Below are 19,517 nucleotides of genomic sequence, written 5' to 3' on the forward strand. Positions count from 1 at the left end.
CATGCATGAGACATCCACAAGCATCAGACATCAGGCATCAAACATCCACAAGCATCAGGCATGCATCAGACATCAGGCAACACACATCCACAAGCATCAGGCATCAGACATCCACAAGCATCAGACATCATGCATCAGACATCAGGCAACACATCCACAAGCATCAGACATCAAACATCGGGCATCATGCATCAGGCATCAGACATCCACAAGCATCAGGCATCAGACATCCACAAGCATCAGACATCAGACATCAGGCACCAGACATCCACAAGCATCAGACATCAGGCACCAGACACCCACAAGCATCAGACATCCACAAGCATCAGACATAAGGCATCAGACATCCACAAGCATCAGACATCAGAAATCAGACATCAGGCATCAGGCACCAGACATCCACAAGCATCAGACATCCACAAGCATCAGACATCAGGCATTAGACATCCGGCACCAGACATGCACAAGCATCAGGCATCAGACATGCACAAGCATCAGGCATCAGACATCATGCATCAGACATCAGGTGTCAGACATGCATCAGACATCCACAAGCATCAGACATCAGGCATCAGACAGCCACAAGCATCAGACATCAGGCATCAGACATCCACAAGCATCAAACATAAGGCATTAGACATCCACAAGCATCAGCCATCAGGAATCAGACATCAGGTATCAGACATCAGGCCTCAGATATCAGACATCCACAAGTATCAGACATCTACAAACATCAGGCATCAGACATCATGCATCAGACATCAGGTATCAGACATCCACAAACATCAGACATCAAGCATCAGACATCCACAAGCATCAGACATCATGCATGAGACATCCACAAGCATCAGACATCAGGCATCAAACATCCACAAGCATCAGACATCCACAAGCAATATGCATGAGGCATCAGACATCCACAAGCATCAGACATCATGCATCAGACATCAGGTGTCAGACATCATGCGTCAGACATCCACAAGCATCAGACATCAGGCATCAGACAGCCACGAGCATCAGACATCAGGCATCAGACATCCACAAGCATCAGACATCAGGAATCAGACATCAGGTATCACACATCAGACATCAGGCCTCAGACATCAGACATCCACAAGTATCAGACATTAAGACATCAGGCATCAGACATCATGCATCAGACATCAGACATCCACAAACATCAGACATCAAGCATCAGACATCCACAAGCATCAGGCATTCGACATCAGGCATCAGACATCAGGCACCAGACATCCACAAGCATCAGACATCCACAAGCATCAGACATCTGGCATCAGACATCCACAGGCATCAGGCACCAGACATCCACAAGCATCAGACATCCACAAGCATCAGACATCAGGCATCAGACATCCAAAAACATCAGACATCAAGCATCAGACATCCACAAGCATCAGACATCAGACATCAGGCATCAGACATCATGCATCAGACATCATGCATGAGACATCCACAAGCATCAGACATAAGGCATCATACATCCTCAAGCATCAGACATCCACAAGCATCATGCATGAGGCATCAGACATCCACAAGCATCAGACATCATGCATCAGACATCATGCATCAGACATCAGGTGTCAGACATCATGCATCAGACATCCACAAGCATCAACATCAGGCATCAGACAGCCACAAGCATCAGACATCAGGCATCAGACATCCACAAGCATCAGACATCAGGGATCAGACATCAGGTATCGCACATCAGACATCAGGCCTCAGACATCAGACATCCACAAGTATCAGACATCTACAAGCATCAGACATTAAGACATCAGGCATCAGACATCATGCATCAGACATCAGACATCCACAAACATCAGACATCAAGCATCAGACATCCACAAGCATCAGACATCATGCATCAGACATCATGCATCAGACATCAGGCATCAAACATCCACAAGCATCAGACATCATGCATCAGACATCAGGCAACACACATCCACAAGCATTAGGCATCAGACATCCACAAGCATCATGCATCAGACATCATGCATCAGACATCAGGTGTCAGACATCCACAAGCATCAGACATCAGGCATCAGACATCCACAAGCATCAGACATCATGCATCAGACATCATGCATCAGACATCCACAAGCATCAGATATCAGGCATCAGACAGCCACAAGCATCAGACATCAGGAATCAAACATCCACAAGCATCAGACATCCACAAGCATCAGACACCATGCATAAGACATCAGGCAACACACATCCACAAGCATCAGGCATCAGAAATCAAACATCGGGCATCAGACATCAGACTTCCACAAGCATCAGACATCAGGCACCAGACACCCACAAGCATCAGACATCCACAAGCATCAGACATAAGGCATCAGACATCCACAAGCATCAGACATCAGAAATCAGACATCAGGCATCAGGCACCAGACATCCACAAGCATCAGACATCCACAAGCATCAGACATCAGGCATTAGACATCCGGCACCAGACATGCACAAGCATCAGGCATCAGACATGCACAAGCATCAGGCATCAGACATCATGCATCAGACATCAGGTGTCAGACATGCATCAGACATCCACAAGCATCAGACATCAGGCATCAGACAGCCACAAGCATCAGACATCAGGCATCAGACATCCACAAGCATCAAACATAAGGCATTAGACATCCACAAGCATCAGCCATCAGGAATCAGACATCAGGTATCAGACATCAGGCCTCAGATATCAGACATCCACAAGTATCAGACATCTACAAACATCAGGCATCAGACATCATGCATCAGACATCAGGTATCAGACATCCACAAACATCAGACATCAAGCATCAGACATCCACAAGCATCAGACATCATGCATGAGACATCCACAAGCATCAGACATCAGGCATCAAACATCCACAAGCATCAGACATCCACAAGCAATATGCATGAGGCATCAGACATCCACAAGCATCAGACATCATGCATCAGACATCAGGTGTCAGACATCATGCGTCAGACATCCACAAGCATCAGACATCAGGCATCAGACAGCCACGAGCATCAGACATCAGGCATCAGACATCCACAAGCATCAGACATCAGGAATCAGACATCAGGTATCACACATCAGACATCAGGCCTCAGACATCAGACATCCACAAGTATCAGACATTAAGACATCAGGCATCAGACATCATGCATCAGACATCAGACATCCACAAACATCAGACATCAAGCATCAGACATCCACAAGCATCAGGCATTCGACATCAGGCATCAGACATCAGGCACCAGACATCCACAAGCATCAGACATCCACAAGCATCAGACATCTGGCATCAGACATCCACAGGCATCAGGCACCAGACATCCACAAGCATCAGACATCCACAAGCATCAGACATCAGACATCCAAAAACATCAGACATCAAGCATCAGACATCCACAAGCATCAGGCATCAGACATCAGACATCAGGCATCAGACATCATGCATCAGACATCATGCATGAGACATCCACAAGCATCAGACATAAGGCATCATACATCCTCAAACATCAGACATCCACAAGCATCATGCATGAGGCATCAGACATCCACAAGCATCAGACATCATGCATCAGACATCATGCATCAGACATCAGGTGTCAGACATCATGCATCAGACATCCACAAGCATCAACATCAGGCATCAGACAGCCACAAGCATCAGACATCAGGCATCAGACATCCACAAGCATCAGACATCAGGGATCAGACATCAGGTATCACACATCAGACATCAGGCCTCAGACATCAGACATCCACAAGTATCAGACATCTACAAGCATCAGACATTAAGACATCAGGCATCAGACATCATGCATCAGACATCAGACATCCACAAACATCAGACATCAAGCATCAGACATCCACAAGCATCAGACATCATGCATCAGACATCATGCATCAGACATCAGGCATCAAACATCCACAAGCATCAGACATCATGCATCAGACATCAGGCAACACACATCCACAAGCATTAGGCATCAGACATCCACAAGCATCATGCATCAGACATCATGCATCAGACATCAGGTGTCAGACATCCACAAGCATCAGACATCAGGCATCAGACATCCACAAACATCAGGCATCAGACATCCACAAGCATCAGACATCATGCATCAGACATCATGCATCAGACATCCACAAGCATCAGATATCAGGCATCAGACAGCCACAAGCATCAGACATCAGGAATCAAACATCCACAAGCATCAGACATCCACAAGCATCAGACACCATGCATAAGACATCAGGCAACACACATCCACAAGCATCAGGCATCAGAAATCAAACATCGGGCATCAGACATCAGACTTCCACAAGCATCAAGCATCAGACATCAGGCATCAGACATCCACAAGCATCAGACATCAGGTATCAGACATCAGGCAACACACATCCACAAGCATCAGACATCAGACATCAGGAATCAGACATCAGGCATCAGGCACCAGACATCCACAAGCATTAGGCATCATACATTCACAAGCATCAGACATCAGGCATCAGACATCCACAAGCATCAGACATCATGCATCAGAAATCATGCATCAGACATCATGCATCAGACATCAGTGTCAGACATCATGCATCAGACATCCACAAGCATCAGACAGCCACAAGCATCAGACATCAGGCATCAGACATCCACAAGCATCAGACATCAGGAATCAGACATCAGGTATCACACATCAGGCATAAGACATCAGACATCCACAGTATCAGACATCTACAAGCATCAGACATTAAGACATCAGGCATCAGACATCATGCATCAGACATCAGACATCCACAAACATCAGACATCAAGCATCAGACATCCACAAGCATCAGACATCATGCATGAGACATCCACAAGCATCAGACATCAGGCATCAAACATCCACAAGCATCAGACATCAGGCAACACACATCCACAAGCATCAGACATCAGGCATCAGACATTCACAAACATCAGGCATCAGGCATCAGACATCCACAATCAGGCATCAGACATCCACAAGCATCAGACATCATGCATCAAACATCATGCATCAGACATCAGGTGTCAGACATCATGTGTCAGACATCCACAAGCATCAGATATCAGGCATCAGACAGCCACAAGCATCAGACATCCACAAGCATCAGACATCAGGAATCAAACATCCACAAGCATCAGACATCATGCATCAGACATCATGCATCAGACATCAGGTGTCAGACATCATGCATCAGACATCCACAAGCATCAGGCATCAAACATCGGGCATCAGACATCAGGCATCAGACTTCCACAAGCATCAAGCATCAGACATCAGGCATCAGACATCCACAAGCATCAGACATCAAGTATCAGACATCAGGCATCAGACATCCACAAGCATCAGACATCAGGTATCAGACATCAGGCAACACACATCCACAAGCATCAGACATCAGGCATCAGACATCCACAAGCATCAGACATCAGGAATCAGACATCAGGCACCAGACATCCACAAGCATCAGGCATCAGACATTCACAAGCATCAGACATCAGGCATCAGACATCCACAAGCATCAGACATCATGCATCAGACATCATGCATCAGACATCAGGTGTCAGACATCAGGTGTCAGACATCATGCATCAGACATCCACAAGCATCAGACATCAGGAATCAGACATGCCTGATGTCTGATGTGTGATACCTGATGTCTGATTCCTGATGTCTGATGCTTGTGGATGTCTAATGCCTGATGTTTGATGCTTGTGGATGTCTTATGCCTGGTGTCTGATGCTTGTGGCTGTCTGATGCCTGATGTCTGATGTGTGATACCTGATAAGACATCAGGCCTCAGACATCAGACATCCGCAAGTATCAGATGTCTACAAGCATCAGACATTAAGACATCAGGCATCAGACATCATGCATCAGACATCAGGCATCAGACATCCACAAACATCATACATCAGGCATCAGACATCCACAAGCATCAGGCATCAGACATCATGCATGAGACATCCACAAGCATCAGACATCAGGCATCAAACATCCACAAGCATCAGACATCATGCATCAGACATCAGGCAACACACATCCACAAGCATCGGACATCAGGCATCAGGCATCCACAAGCATCAGACATCAGGCACCAGACATCATGCATAAGACATCCACAAGCATCAGACATCAGGCATCAGACATCCACAAGCAACAGACATCATGCATCAGGCATCAGGCAACATACATCCACAATCATCAGGCATCAGCCATCAAACATCAGGCATCAGACATCCACAAGCATCAGACGTCAGACATCCACAAGCATCAGGCATCAGACATCAGGCATCCACAAGCATCAGACATCCACAGGCATCCGACATCAGGCATCAGACATCCACAAGCATCAGACATCCACAAGCATCAGGCATCAGACAGCTGGCATCAGACATCCACAGGCATCAGACATCAGGCACCAGACATCCACAAGCATCAGACATCCACAAGCATCAAGCATCAGACATCCACAAACATCAGACATCAAGCATTAGACATCCACAAGCATCAGGCATCAGACATCAGGCATCAGGCATCAGACATCATGCATCAGACATCATGCATGAGACATCCACAAGCATCAGGCATCAAACATCCACAAGCATCAGACATCATGCATCAGACATCAGGCAATACACATCCACAAGCATCAGACATCAGACATCAGACATTCACAAACATCAGGCATCAGACATCCACAAACATCAGGCATCAGGCATCAGACATCCACAAACATCAGGCATCAGACATCCTGCATCAGACATGTGTCAGACATCAGGTGTCAGACATCATGCATCAGACATCCACAAGCATCAGACATCAGGCATCAGACAGCCACAAGCATCAGACATCCACAAGCATCAGACATCAGGAATCAAACATCCACAAGCATCAGACATCCACAAGCATCAGACATCATGCATCAGACATCAGGCAACACACATCCACAAGCATCAGACATCGGGCATCAGACATCAGGCATCAGACTTCCACAAGCATCAAGCATCAGACATCAGGCATCAGACATCCACAAGCATCAGACATCAGGTATCAGTCATCAGGCAACACACATCCACAAGCATTAGGCATCAGACATCCACAGGCATCAGACATCAGGAATCAGACATCAGGCATCAGACATCAGGCACCAGACATCCACAAGCATCAGGCATCAGACATCCACAAACATCAGGCATCAGACATCCACAAGCATCAGACATCATGCATCAGACATCAGGTGTCAGACATCATGCATCAGACATCCACAAGCATAAGACATCAGGCATCAGACAGCCACAAGCATCAGGCATCAGACATCCACAAGCATCAAACATCAGGCATTAGACATCAGGCAACATACATCCACAAACATCAGGCATCAGACATCAAACATCAGGCATCAGACATCCACAAGCATCAGGCATCAGACATCAGGCATCCACAAGCATCAGACATCTGACATCAGGCATCGGACATCAGGCATCAGACATCCACAAGCATCAGACATCAGGCATCAGACATCAGGCACCAGACATCCACACGCATCAGACATCAGGCACCAGACATCCACAAGCATCAGACATCCACAAGCATCAGACATAAGGCATCAGACATCCACAAGCATCAGACATCAGACATCAGGCATCAGGCATCAGACATCCACAAGCATCAGACATCCACAAGCATCAGACATCAGGCATTAGACATCCGGCACCAGACATGCACAAGCATCAGGCATCAGACATGCACAAGCATCAGGCATCAGACATCATGCATCAGACATCATGCATCAGACATCAGGTGTCAGACATGCATCAGACATCCACAAGCATCAGACATCATGCATCAGACATCAGGTGTCAGACATCATGCATCAGACATCCACAAGCATCAGACATCAGGCATCAGACAGCCACAAGCATCAGACATCAGGCATCAGACATCCACAAGCATCAAACATCAGGCATTAGACATCCACAAGCAACAGACATCAGGAATCAGACATCAGGTATCAGGCATAAGACATCAGGCCTCAGACATCAGACATCCACAAGTATCAGACATCAGGCATCAGACATCCACAAACATCAGACATCAAGCATCAGACATCCACAAGCATCAGACATCAGACATCATGCATGAGACATCAAGCATCAAACATCCACAAGCATCAGACATCATGCCTCAGACATCAGGCAAAACACATCCACAAGCATCAGGCATCAGACATCAAACATCGGGCATCAGACATCAGGCATCAGACATCCATAAGCATTGGACATCAGGCATCAGACATCCACAAGCATCAGACATCAGGCACCAGACATCATCCATCAGGCATAAGACATCCACAAGCATCAGACATCAGGCATCAGACATCCACAAGCAACAGACATCAGACATCAGGCATCAGACATCCACAAGCATCAGGCATCAGACATCAAACATCAGGCATCAGACATCCACAAGCATCAGGCATCAGACATCCACAAGCATCAGACATCAGGCATCCATAAACATCAGACATCCACAAGCATCAGGCATCCGACATCAGGCATCCGACATCAGGCATCCGACATCAGGCACCAGACATCCACAAGCATCAGACATCCACAAGCATCAGACATCCACAAGCATCAGGCATCAGACATCTGGCATCAGACATCCACAAGCATCAGACATCAGGAATCAGACATCAGACATCAGGCACCAGACATCCACAAGCATCAGACATCAGGCATCAGACATCCACAAACATCAGACATCAAGCATCAGACATCCTCAGACATCAGGCATCAGACATCCTCAGACATCAGGCATCAGACATCACGCATCAGACATCATGCATGAGACATCCACAAGCATCAGACATCAGGCATCAAACATCCACAAGCATCAGACATCATGCATCAGACATCAGGCAACACGCATCCACAAGCATCAGACATCAGGCATCAGACATTCACAAACATCAGGCATCAGACATCAGGCATCTGACATCCACAATCAGGCATCAGAAATCAAACATCGGGCATCAGACATCAGGCATCAGACTTCCACAAGCATCAAGCATCAGACATCAGGCATCAGACATCCACAAGCATCAGACATCAGGTATCAGACATCAGGCAACACACATCCACAAGCATCAGGCATCAGGCATCAGGCACCAGACATCCACAAGCATCAGGCATCAGACATTCACAAGCATCAGGCATCAGACATCCACAAGCATCAGACAGCCACAAGCATCAGACAACAGGCATCAGACATCCACAAGCATCAGACATCAGGAATCAGACATCAGGTATCACACATCAGACATCAGGCATAAGACATCAGGCATCAGACATCAGGTGTCAGACATCATGCATCAGACATCCACAAGTATCAGACATCTACAAGCATCAGACATTAAGACATCAGGCATCAGACATCATACATCAGGCATCAGACATCCACAAACATCAGACATCAAGTATCAGACATCCACAAGCATCAGACATCATGCATCAGACATCATGCATGAGACATCCACAAGCATCAGACATCAGGCATCAAACATCCACAAGCATCAGACATCAGGCAACACACATCCACAAGCATCAGAAATCAGGCATCAGACATCCACAAACATCAGACATCAAGCATCAGACATCCTCAGACATCAGGCATCAGACATCACGCATCAGACATCATGCATGAGACATCCACAAGCATCAGACATCAGGCATCAAACATCCACAAGCATCAGACATCATGCATCAGACATCAGGCAACACGCATCCACAAGCATCAGACATCAGGCATCAGACATTCACAAACATCAGGCATCAGATATCAGGCATCAGACATCCACAAACATCAGGCATCAGACATCCACAAGCATCAGACATCATGCATCAGACATCATGCATCAGACATCAGGTATCAGACATCATGCATCAGACATCCACAAGCATCAGATATCAGGCATCAGACAGCCACAAGCATCAGACATCAGGAATCAAACATCCACAAGCATCAGACATCCACAAGCATCAGACATCATGCATAAGACATCAGGCAACACACATCCACAAGCATCAGGCATCAGAAATCAAACATCGGGCATCAGACATCAGACTTCCACAAGCATCAAGCATCAGACATCAGGCATCAGACATCTACAAGCATCACACATCAGGTAACAGACATCAGGCAACACACATCCACAAGCATCAGGCATCAGACATCAGGAATCAGACATCAGGCATCAGACATCAGGCACCAGACATCCACAAGCATCAGGCATCAGACATTCACAAGCATCAGACATCAGGCATCAGACATCCACAAGCATCAGACATCATGCATCAGACATCAGGTGTCAGACATCATGCATCAGACATCCACAAGCATCAGACAGCCACAAGCATCAGACATCAGGCATCAGACATCCACAAGCATCAGACATCAGGAACCAGACATCAGGTATCACACATCAGGCATAAGACATCAGACATCCACAGTATCAGACATCTACACGCATCAGACATTAAGACATCAGGCATCAGACATCATGCATCAGACATCAGACATCCACAAACATCAGACATCAAGCTTCAGACATCCACAAGCATCAGACATCATGCATCAGACATCATGCATGAGACATCCACAAGCATCAGACATCAGGCAACACACATCCACAAGCATCAGACATCAGGCATCAAACATCCACAAGCATCAGACATCAGGCAACACACATCCACAAGCATCAAACATCAGGCATCAGACATTCACAAACATCAGGCATCAGACATCAGGCATCAGACATCAGGTGTCAGACATCATGCGTCAGACATCCACAAGCATCAGATATCAGGCATCAGACAGCCACAAGCATCAGACATCCACAAGCATCAGACATCAGGCAACACACATCCACAAGCATCAGGCATCAAACATCGGGCATCAGACATCCACAAGCATCAGACATAAGGTATCAGACATCAGGCAACACACATCCACAAGCATCAGACATCAAGCATCAGACATCCACAAGCATCAGACATCAGACATCATGCATGAGACATCAAGCATCAAACATCCACAAGCATCAGACATCATGCCTCAGACATCAGGCAAAACACATCCACAAGCATCAGGCATCAGACATCAAACATCGGGCATCAGACATCAGGCATCAGACATCCATAAGCATTGGACATCAGGCATCAGACATCCACAAGCATCAGACATCAGGCACCAGACATCATCCATCAGGCATAAGACATCCACAAGCATCAGACATCAGGCATCAGACATCCACAAGCAACAGACATCAGACATCAGGCATCAGACATCCACAAGCATCAGGCATCAGACATCAAACATCAGGCATCAGACATCCACAAGCATCAGGCATCAGACATCCACAAGCATCAGACATCAGGCATCCATAAACATCAGACATCCACAAGCATCAGGCATCCGACATCAGGCATCCGACATCAGGCATCAGACATCAGGCACCAGACATCCACAAGCATCAGACATCCACAAGCATCAGACATCCACAAGCATCAGGCATCAGACATCTGGCATCAGACATCCACAAGCATCAGACATCAGGAATCAGACATCAGACATCAGGCACCAGACATCCACAAGCATCAGACATCAGGCATCAGACATCCACAAACATCAGACATCAAGCATCAGACATCCTCAGACATCAGGCATCAGACATCCTCAGACATCAGGCATCAGACATCACGCATCAGACATCATGCATGAGACATCCACAAGCATCAGACATCAGGCATCAAACATCCACAAGCATCAGACATCATGCATCAGACATCAGGCAACACGCATCCACAAGCATCAGACATCAGGCATCAGACATTCACAAACATCAGGCATCAGACATCAGGCATCTGACATCCACAATCAGGCATCAGACATCCACAAGCATCAGACATCATGCATCAGACATCATGCATCAGACATCATGCATCAGACATCATGCATCAGATATCAGGCATCAGACAGCCACAAGCATCAGACATCAGGAATCAAACATGCACAAGCATCAGACATCATGCATCAGACATCAGGCAACAAACATCCACAAGCATCAGGCATCAGAAATCAAACATCGGGCATCAGACATCAGGCATCAGACTTCCACAAGCATCAGACATCAGGCATCAGACATCCACAAGCATCAGACATCAGGTATCAGACATCAGGCAACACACATCCACAAGCATCAGGCATCAGGCATCAGGCACCAGACATCCACAAGCATCAGGCATCAGACATTCACAAGCATCAGGCATCAGACATCCACAAGCATCAGACAGCCACAAGCATCAGACAACAGGCATCAGACATCCACAAGCATCAGACATCAGGAATCAGACATCAGGTATCACACATCAGACATCAGGCATAAGACATCAGGCATCAGACATCAGGTGTCAGACATCATGCATCAGACATCCACAAGTATCAGACATCTACAAGCATCAGACATTAAGACATCAGACATCCACAGGCATCAGACATCAGGCACCAGACATCCACAAGCATCAGACATCCACAAGCATCAGACATCAGGCATCAGACATCCAAAAACATCAGACATCAAGCATCAGACATCCACAAGCATCAGACATCATGCATCAGACATCATGCATGAGACATCCACAAGCATCAGACATCAGGCATCAAACATCCACAAGCATCAGACATCAGGCAACACACATCCACAAGCATCAGAAATCAGGCATCAGACATCCACAAACATCAGACATCAAGCATCAGACATCCTCAGACATCAGGCATCAGACATCACGCATCAGACATCATGCATGAGACATCCACAAGCATCAGACATCAGGCATCAAACATCCACAAGCATCAGACATCATGCATCAGACATCAGGCAACACGCATCCACAAGCATCAGACATCAGGCATCAGACATTCACAAACATCAGGCATCAGATATCAGGCATCAGACATCCACAAACATCAGGCATCAGACATCCACAAGCATCAGACATCATGCATCAGACATCATGCATCAGACATCAGGTATCAGACATCATGCATCAGACATCCACAAGCATCAGATATCAGGCATCAGACAGCCACAAGCATCAGACATCAGGAATCAAACATCCACAAGCATCAGACATCCACAAGCATCAGACATCATGCATAAGACATCAGGCAACACACATCCACAAGCATCAGGCATCAGAAATCAAACATCGGGCATCAGACATCAGACTTCCACAAGCATCAAGCATCAGACATCAGGCATCAGACATCTACAAGCATCACACATCAGGTAACAGACATCAGGCAACACACATCCACAAGCATCAGGCATCAGACATCAGGAATCAGACATCAGGCATCAGACATCAGGCACCAGACATCCACAAGCATCAGGCATCAGACATTCACAAGCATCAGACATCAGGCATCAGACATCCACAAGCATCAGACATCATGCATCAGACATCAGGTGTCAGACATCATGCATCAGACATCCACAAGCATCAGACAGCCACAAGCATCAGACATCAGGCATCAGACATCCACAAGCATCAGACATCAGGAACCAGACATCAGGTATCACACATCAGGCATAAGACATCAGACATCCACAGTATCAGACATCTACACGCATCAGACATTAAGACATCAGGCATCAGACATCATGCATCAGACATCAGACATCCACAAACATCAGACATCAAGCTTCAGACATCCACAAGCATCAGACATCATGCATCAGACATCATGCATGAGACATCCACAAGCATCAGACATCAGGCAACACACATCCACAAGCATCAGACATCAGGCATCAAACATCCACAAGCATCAGACATCAGGCAACACACATCCACAAGCATCAAACATCAGGCATCAGACATTCACAAACATCAGGCATCAGACATCAGGCATCAGACATCAGGTGTCAGACATCATGCGTCAGACATCCACAAGCATCAGATATCAGGCATCAGACAGCCACAAGCATCAGACATCCACAAGCATCAGACATCAGGCAACACACATCCACAAGCATCAGGCATCAAACATCGGGCATCAGACATCAGGCATCAGACATCAGGCATCAGACATCCACAAGCATCAGACATAAGGTATCAGACATCAGGCAACACACATCCACAAGCATCAGACATCAGGCATCAGACATCCACAAGCATCAGACATCAGGAATCAGACATCAGGCATCAAACATCAGGCACCAGACATCCACAAGCATCAGGCATCAGACATTCACAAGCATCAGACATCAGGCATCAGACATCCACAAGCATCAGACATCATGCATCAGACATCATGCATCAGACATCAGGTGTCAGACATCAGGTGTCAGACATCAGGTGTCAGACATCCACAAGCATCAGACATCAGGCATCAGACATCAGGCATCAGACATCCACAAGCATCAGACATCAGGAATCAGACATGCCTGATGTCTGATGTGTGATACCTGATGTCTGATTCCTGATGTCTGATGCTTGTGGATGTCTAATGCCTGATGTTTGATGCTTGTGGATGTCTGATGCCTGATGTCTGATGCTTGTGGCTGTCTGATGCCTGATGTCTGATGTGTGATACCTGATAAGACATCAGACATCATGCATGATACATCCACAAGCATCAGACATCAGGCATCAAACATCCACAAGCATCAGACATCATGCATCAGACATCAGGCAACACACATCCACAAGCATCAGGCATCAGACATCCACAAGCATCGGACATCAGGCATCAGACATCCACAAGCATCAGACATCAGGCACCAGACATCAGGCATAAGACATCCACAAGCATCAGACATCAGGCATCAGACATCCACAAGCAACAGACATCATGCATCAGGCATCAGGCAACATACATCCACAAGCATCAGGCATCAGCCATCAAACATCAGGCATCAGACATCCACAAGCATCAGACGTCAGACATCCACAAGCATCAGGCATCAGACATCAGGCATCCACAAGCATCAGACATCCACAAGCATCCGACATCAGGCATCAGACTTCCACAAGCATCAGACATCCACAAGCATCAGGCATCAGACATCTGGCATCAGACATCCACAGGCATCAGACATCAGGCACCAGACATCATGCATCAGATATCAGGCATCAGACAGCCACAAGCATCAGACATCAGGAATCAAACATCCACAAGCATCAGACATCATGCATCAGACATCAGGCAACAAACATCCACAAGCATCAGGCATCAGAAATCAAACACCGGGCATCAGACATCAGGCATCAGACTTCCACAAGCATCAAGCATCAGACATCAGGCATCAGACATCCACAAGCATCAGACATCAGGTATCAGACATCAGGCAACACACATCCACAAGCATCAGGCATCAGGCATCAGGCACCAGACATCCACAAGCATCAGGCATCAGACATTCACAAGCATCAGGCATCAGACATCCACAAGCATCAGACAGCCACAAGCATCAGACAACAGGCATCAGACATCCACAAGCATCAGACATCAGGAATCAGACATCAGGTATCACACATCAGACATCAGGCATAAGACATCAGGCATCAGACATCAGGTGTCAGACATCATGCATCAGACATCCACAAGTATCAGACATCTACAAGCATCAGACATTAAGACATCAGGCATCAGACATCATACATCAGGCATCAGACATCCACAAACATCAGACATCAAGTATCAGACATCCACAAGCATCAGACATCATGCATCAGACATCATGCATGAGACATCCACAAGCATCAGACATCAGGCATCAAACATCCACAAGCATCAGACATCAGGCAACACACATCCACAAGCATCAGAAATCAGGCATCAGACATCCACAAACATCAGACATCAAGCATCAGACATCCTCAGACATCAGGCATCAGACATCACGCATCAGACATCATGCATGAGACATCCACAAGCATCAGACATCAGGCATCAAACATCCACAAGCATCAGACATCATGCATGAGACATCCACAAGCATCAGACATCAGGCATCGAACATCCACAAGCATCAGACATCAGGCAACACACATCCACAAGCATCAGAAATCAGGCATCAGACATCCACAAACATCAGACATCAAGCATCAGACATCCTCAGACATCAGGCATCAGACATCACGCATCAGACATCATGCATGAGACATCCACAAGCATCAGACATCAGGCATCAAACATCCACAAGCATCAGACATCATGCATCAGACATCAGGCAACACGCATCCACAAGCATCAGACATCAGGCATCAGACATTCACAAACATCAGGCATCAGATATCAGGCATCAGACATCCACAAACATCAGGCATCAGACATCCACAAGCATCAGACATCATGCATCAGACATCATGCATCAGACATCAGGTATCAGACATCATGCATCAGACATCCACAAGCATCAGATATCAGGCATCAGACAGCCACAAGCATCAGACATCAGGAATCAAACATCCACAAGCATCAGACATCCACAAGCATCAGACATCATGCATAAGACATCAGGCAACACACATCCACAAGCATCAGGCATCAGAAATCAAACATCGGGCATCAGACATCAGACTTCCACAAGCATCAAGCATCAGACATCAGGCATCAGACATCTACAAGCATCACACATCAGGTAACAGACATCAGGCAACACACATCCACAAGCATCAGGCATCAGACATCAGGAATCAGACATCAGGCATCAGACATCAGGCACCAGACATCCACAAGCATCAGGCATCAGACATTCACAAGCATCAGACATCAGGCATCAGACATCCACAAGCATCAGACATCATGCATCAGACATCAGGTGTCAGACATCATGCATCAGACATCCACAAGCATCAGACAGCCACAAGCATCAGACATCAGGCATCAGACATCCACAAGCATCAGACATCAGGAACCAGACATCAGGTATCACACATCAGGCATAAGACATCAGACATCCACAGTATCAGACATCTACACGCATCAGACATTAAGACATCAGGCATCAGACATCATGCATCAGACATCAGACATCCACAAACATCAGACATCAAGCTTCAGACATCCACAAGCATCAGACATCATGCATCAGACATCATGCATGAGACATCCACAAGCATCAGACATCAGGCAACACACATCCACAAGCATCAGACATCAGGCATCAAACATCCACAAGCATCAGACATCAGGCAACACACATCCACAAGCATCAAACATCAGGCATCAGACATTCACAAACATCAGGCATCAGACATCAGGCATCAGACATCAGGTGTCAGACATCATGCGTCAGACATCCACAAGCATCAGATATCAGGCATCAGACAGCCACAAGCATCAGACATCCACAAGCATCAGACATCAGGCAACACACATCCACAAGCATCAGGCATCAAACATCGGGCATCAGACATCAGGCATCAGACATCAGGCATCAGACATCCACAAGCATCAGACATAAGGTATCAGACATCAGGCAACACACATCCACAAGCATCAGACATCAGGCATCAGACATCCACAAGCATCAGACATCAGGAATCAGACATCAGGCATCAAACATCAGGCACCAGACATCCACAAGCATCAGGCATCAGACATTCACAAGCATCAGACATCAGGCATCAGACATCCACAAGCATCAGACATCATGCATCAGACATCATGCATCAGACATCAGGTGTCAGACATCAGGTGTCAGACATCAGGTGTCAGACATCCACAAGCATCAGACATCAGGCATCAGACATCAGGCATCAGACATCCACAAGCATCAGACATCAGGAATCAGACATGCCTGATGTCTGATGTGTGATACCTGATGTCTGATTCCTGATGTCTGATGCTTGTGGATGTCTAATGCCTGATGTTTGATGCTTGTGGATGTCTGATGCCTGATGTCTGATGCTTGTGGCTGTCTGATGCCTGATGTCTGATGTGTGATACCTGATAAGACATCAGACATCATGCATGATACATCCACAAGCATCAGACATCAGGCATCAAACATCCACAAGCATCAGACATCATGCATCAGACATCAGGCAACACACATCCACAAGCATCAGGCATCAGACATCCACAAGCATCGGACATCAGGCATCAGACATCCACAAGCATCAGACATCAGGCACCAGACATCAGGCATAAGACATCCACAAGCATCAGACATCAGGCATCAGACATCCACAAGCAACAGACATCATGCATCAGGCATCAGGCAACATACATCCACAAGCATCAGGCATCAGCCATCAAACATCAGGCATCAGACATCCACAAGCATCAGACGTCAGACATCCACAAGCATCAGGCATCAGACATCAGGCATCCACAAGCATCAGACATCCACAAGCATCCGACATCAGGCATCAGACTTCCACAAGCATCAGACATCCACAAGCATCAGGCATCAGACATCTGGCATCAGACATCCACAGGCATCAGACATCAGGCACCAGACATCATGCATCAGATATCAGGCATCAGACAGCCACAAGCATCAGACATCAGGAATCAAACATCCACAAGCATCAGACATCATGCATCAGACATCAGGCAACAAACATCCACAAGCATCAGGCATCAGAAATCAAACACCGGGCATCAGACATCAGGCATCAGACTTCCACAAGCATCAAGCATCAGACATCAGGCATCAGACATCCACAAGCATCAGACATCAGGTATCAGACATCAGGCAACACACATCCACAAGCATCAGGCATCAGGCATCAGGCACCAGACATCCACAAGCATCAGGCATCAGACATTCACAAGCATCAGGCATCAGACATCCACAAGCATCAGACAGCCACAAGCATCAGACAACAGGCATCAGACATCCACAAGCATCAGACATCAGGAATCAGACATCAGGTATCACACATCAGACATCAGGCATAAGACATCAGGCATCAGACATCAGGTGTCAGACATCATGCATCAGACATCCACAAGTATCAGACATCTACAAGCATCAGACATTAAGACATCAGGCATCAGACATCATACATCAGGCATCAGACATCCACAAACATCAGACATCAAGTATCAGACATCCACAAGCATCAGACATCATGCATCAGACATCATGCATGAGACATCCACAAGCATCAGACATCAGGCATCAAACATCCACAAGCATCAGGCATGCATCAAACATCAGGCAACACACATCCACAAGCATCAGGCATCAGACATCCACAAGCATCAGACATCATGCATCAGACATCCACAAGCATCAGACATCATGCATGAGACATCCACAAGCATCAGACATCAGGCATCAAACATCCACAAGCATCAGACATCAGGCAACACACATCCACAAGCATCAGAAATCAGGCATCAGACATCCACAAACATCAGACATCAAGCATCAGACA

This window comes from Triturus cristatus, chromosome 1_1 (genome assembly GCF_964204655.1).
Source record: "Triturus cristatus chromosome 1_1, aTriCri1.1, whole genome shotgun sequence".
NCBI classification, from domain to species: domain Eukaryota; kingdom Metazoa; phylum Chordata; class Amphibia; order Caudata; family Salamandridae; genus Triturus; species Triturus cristatus.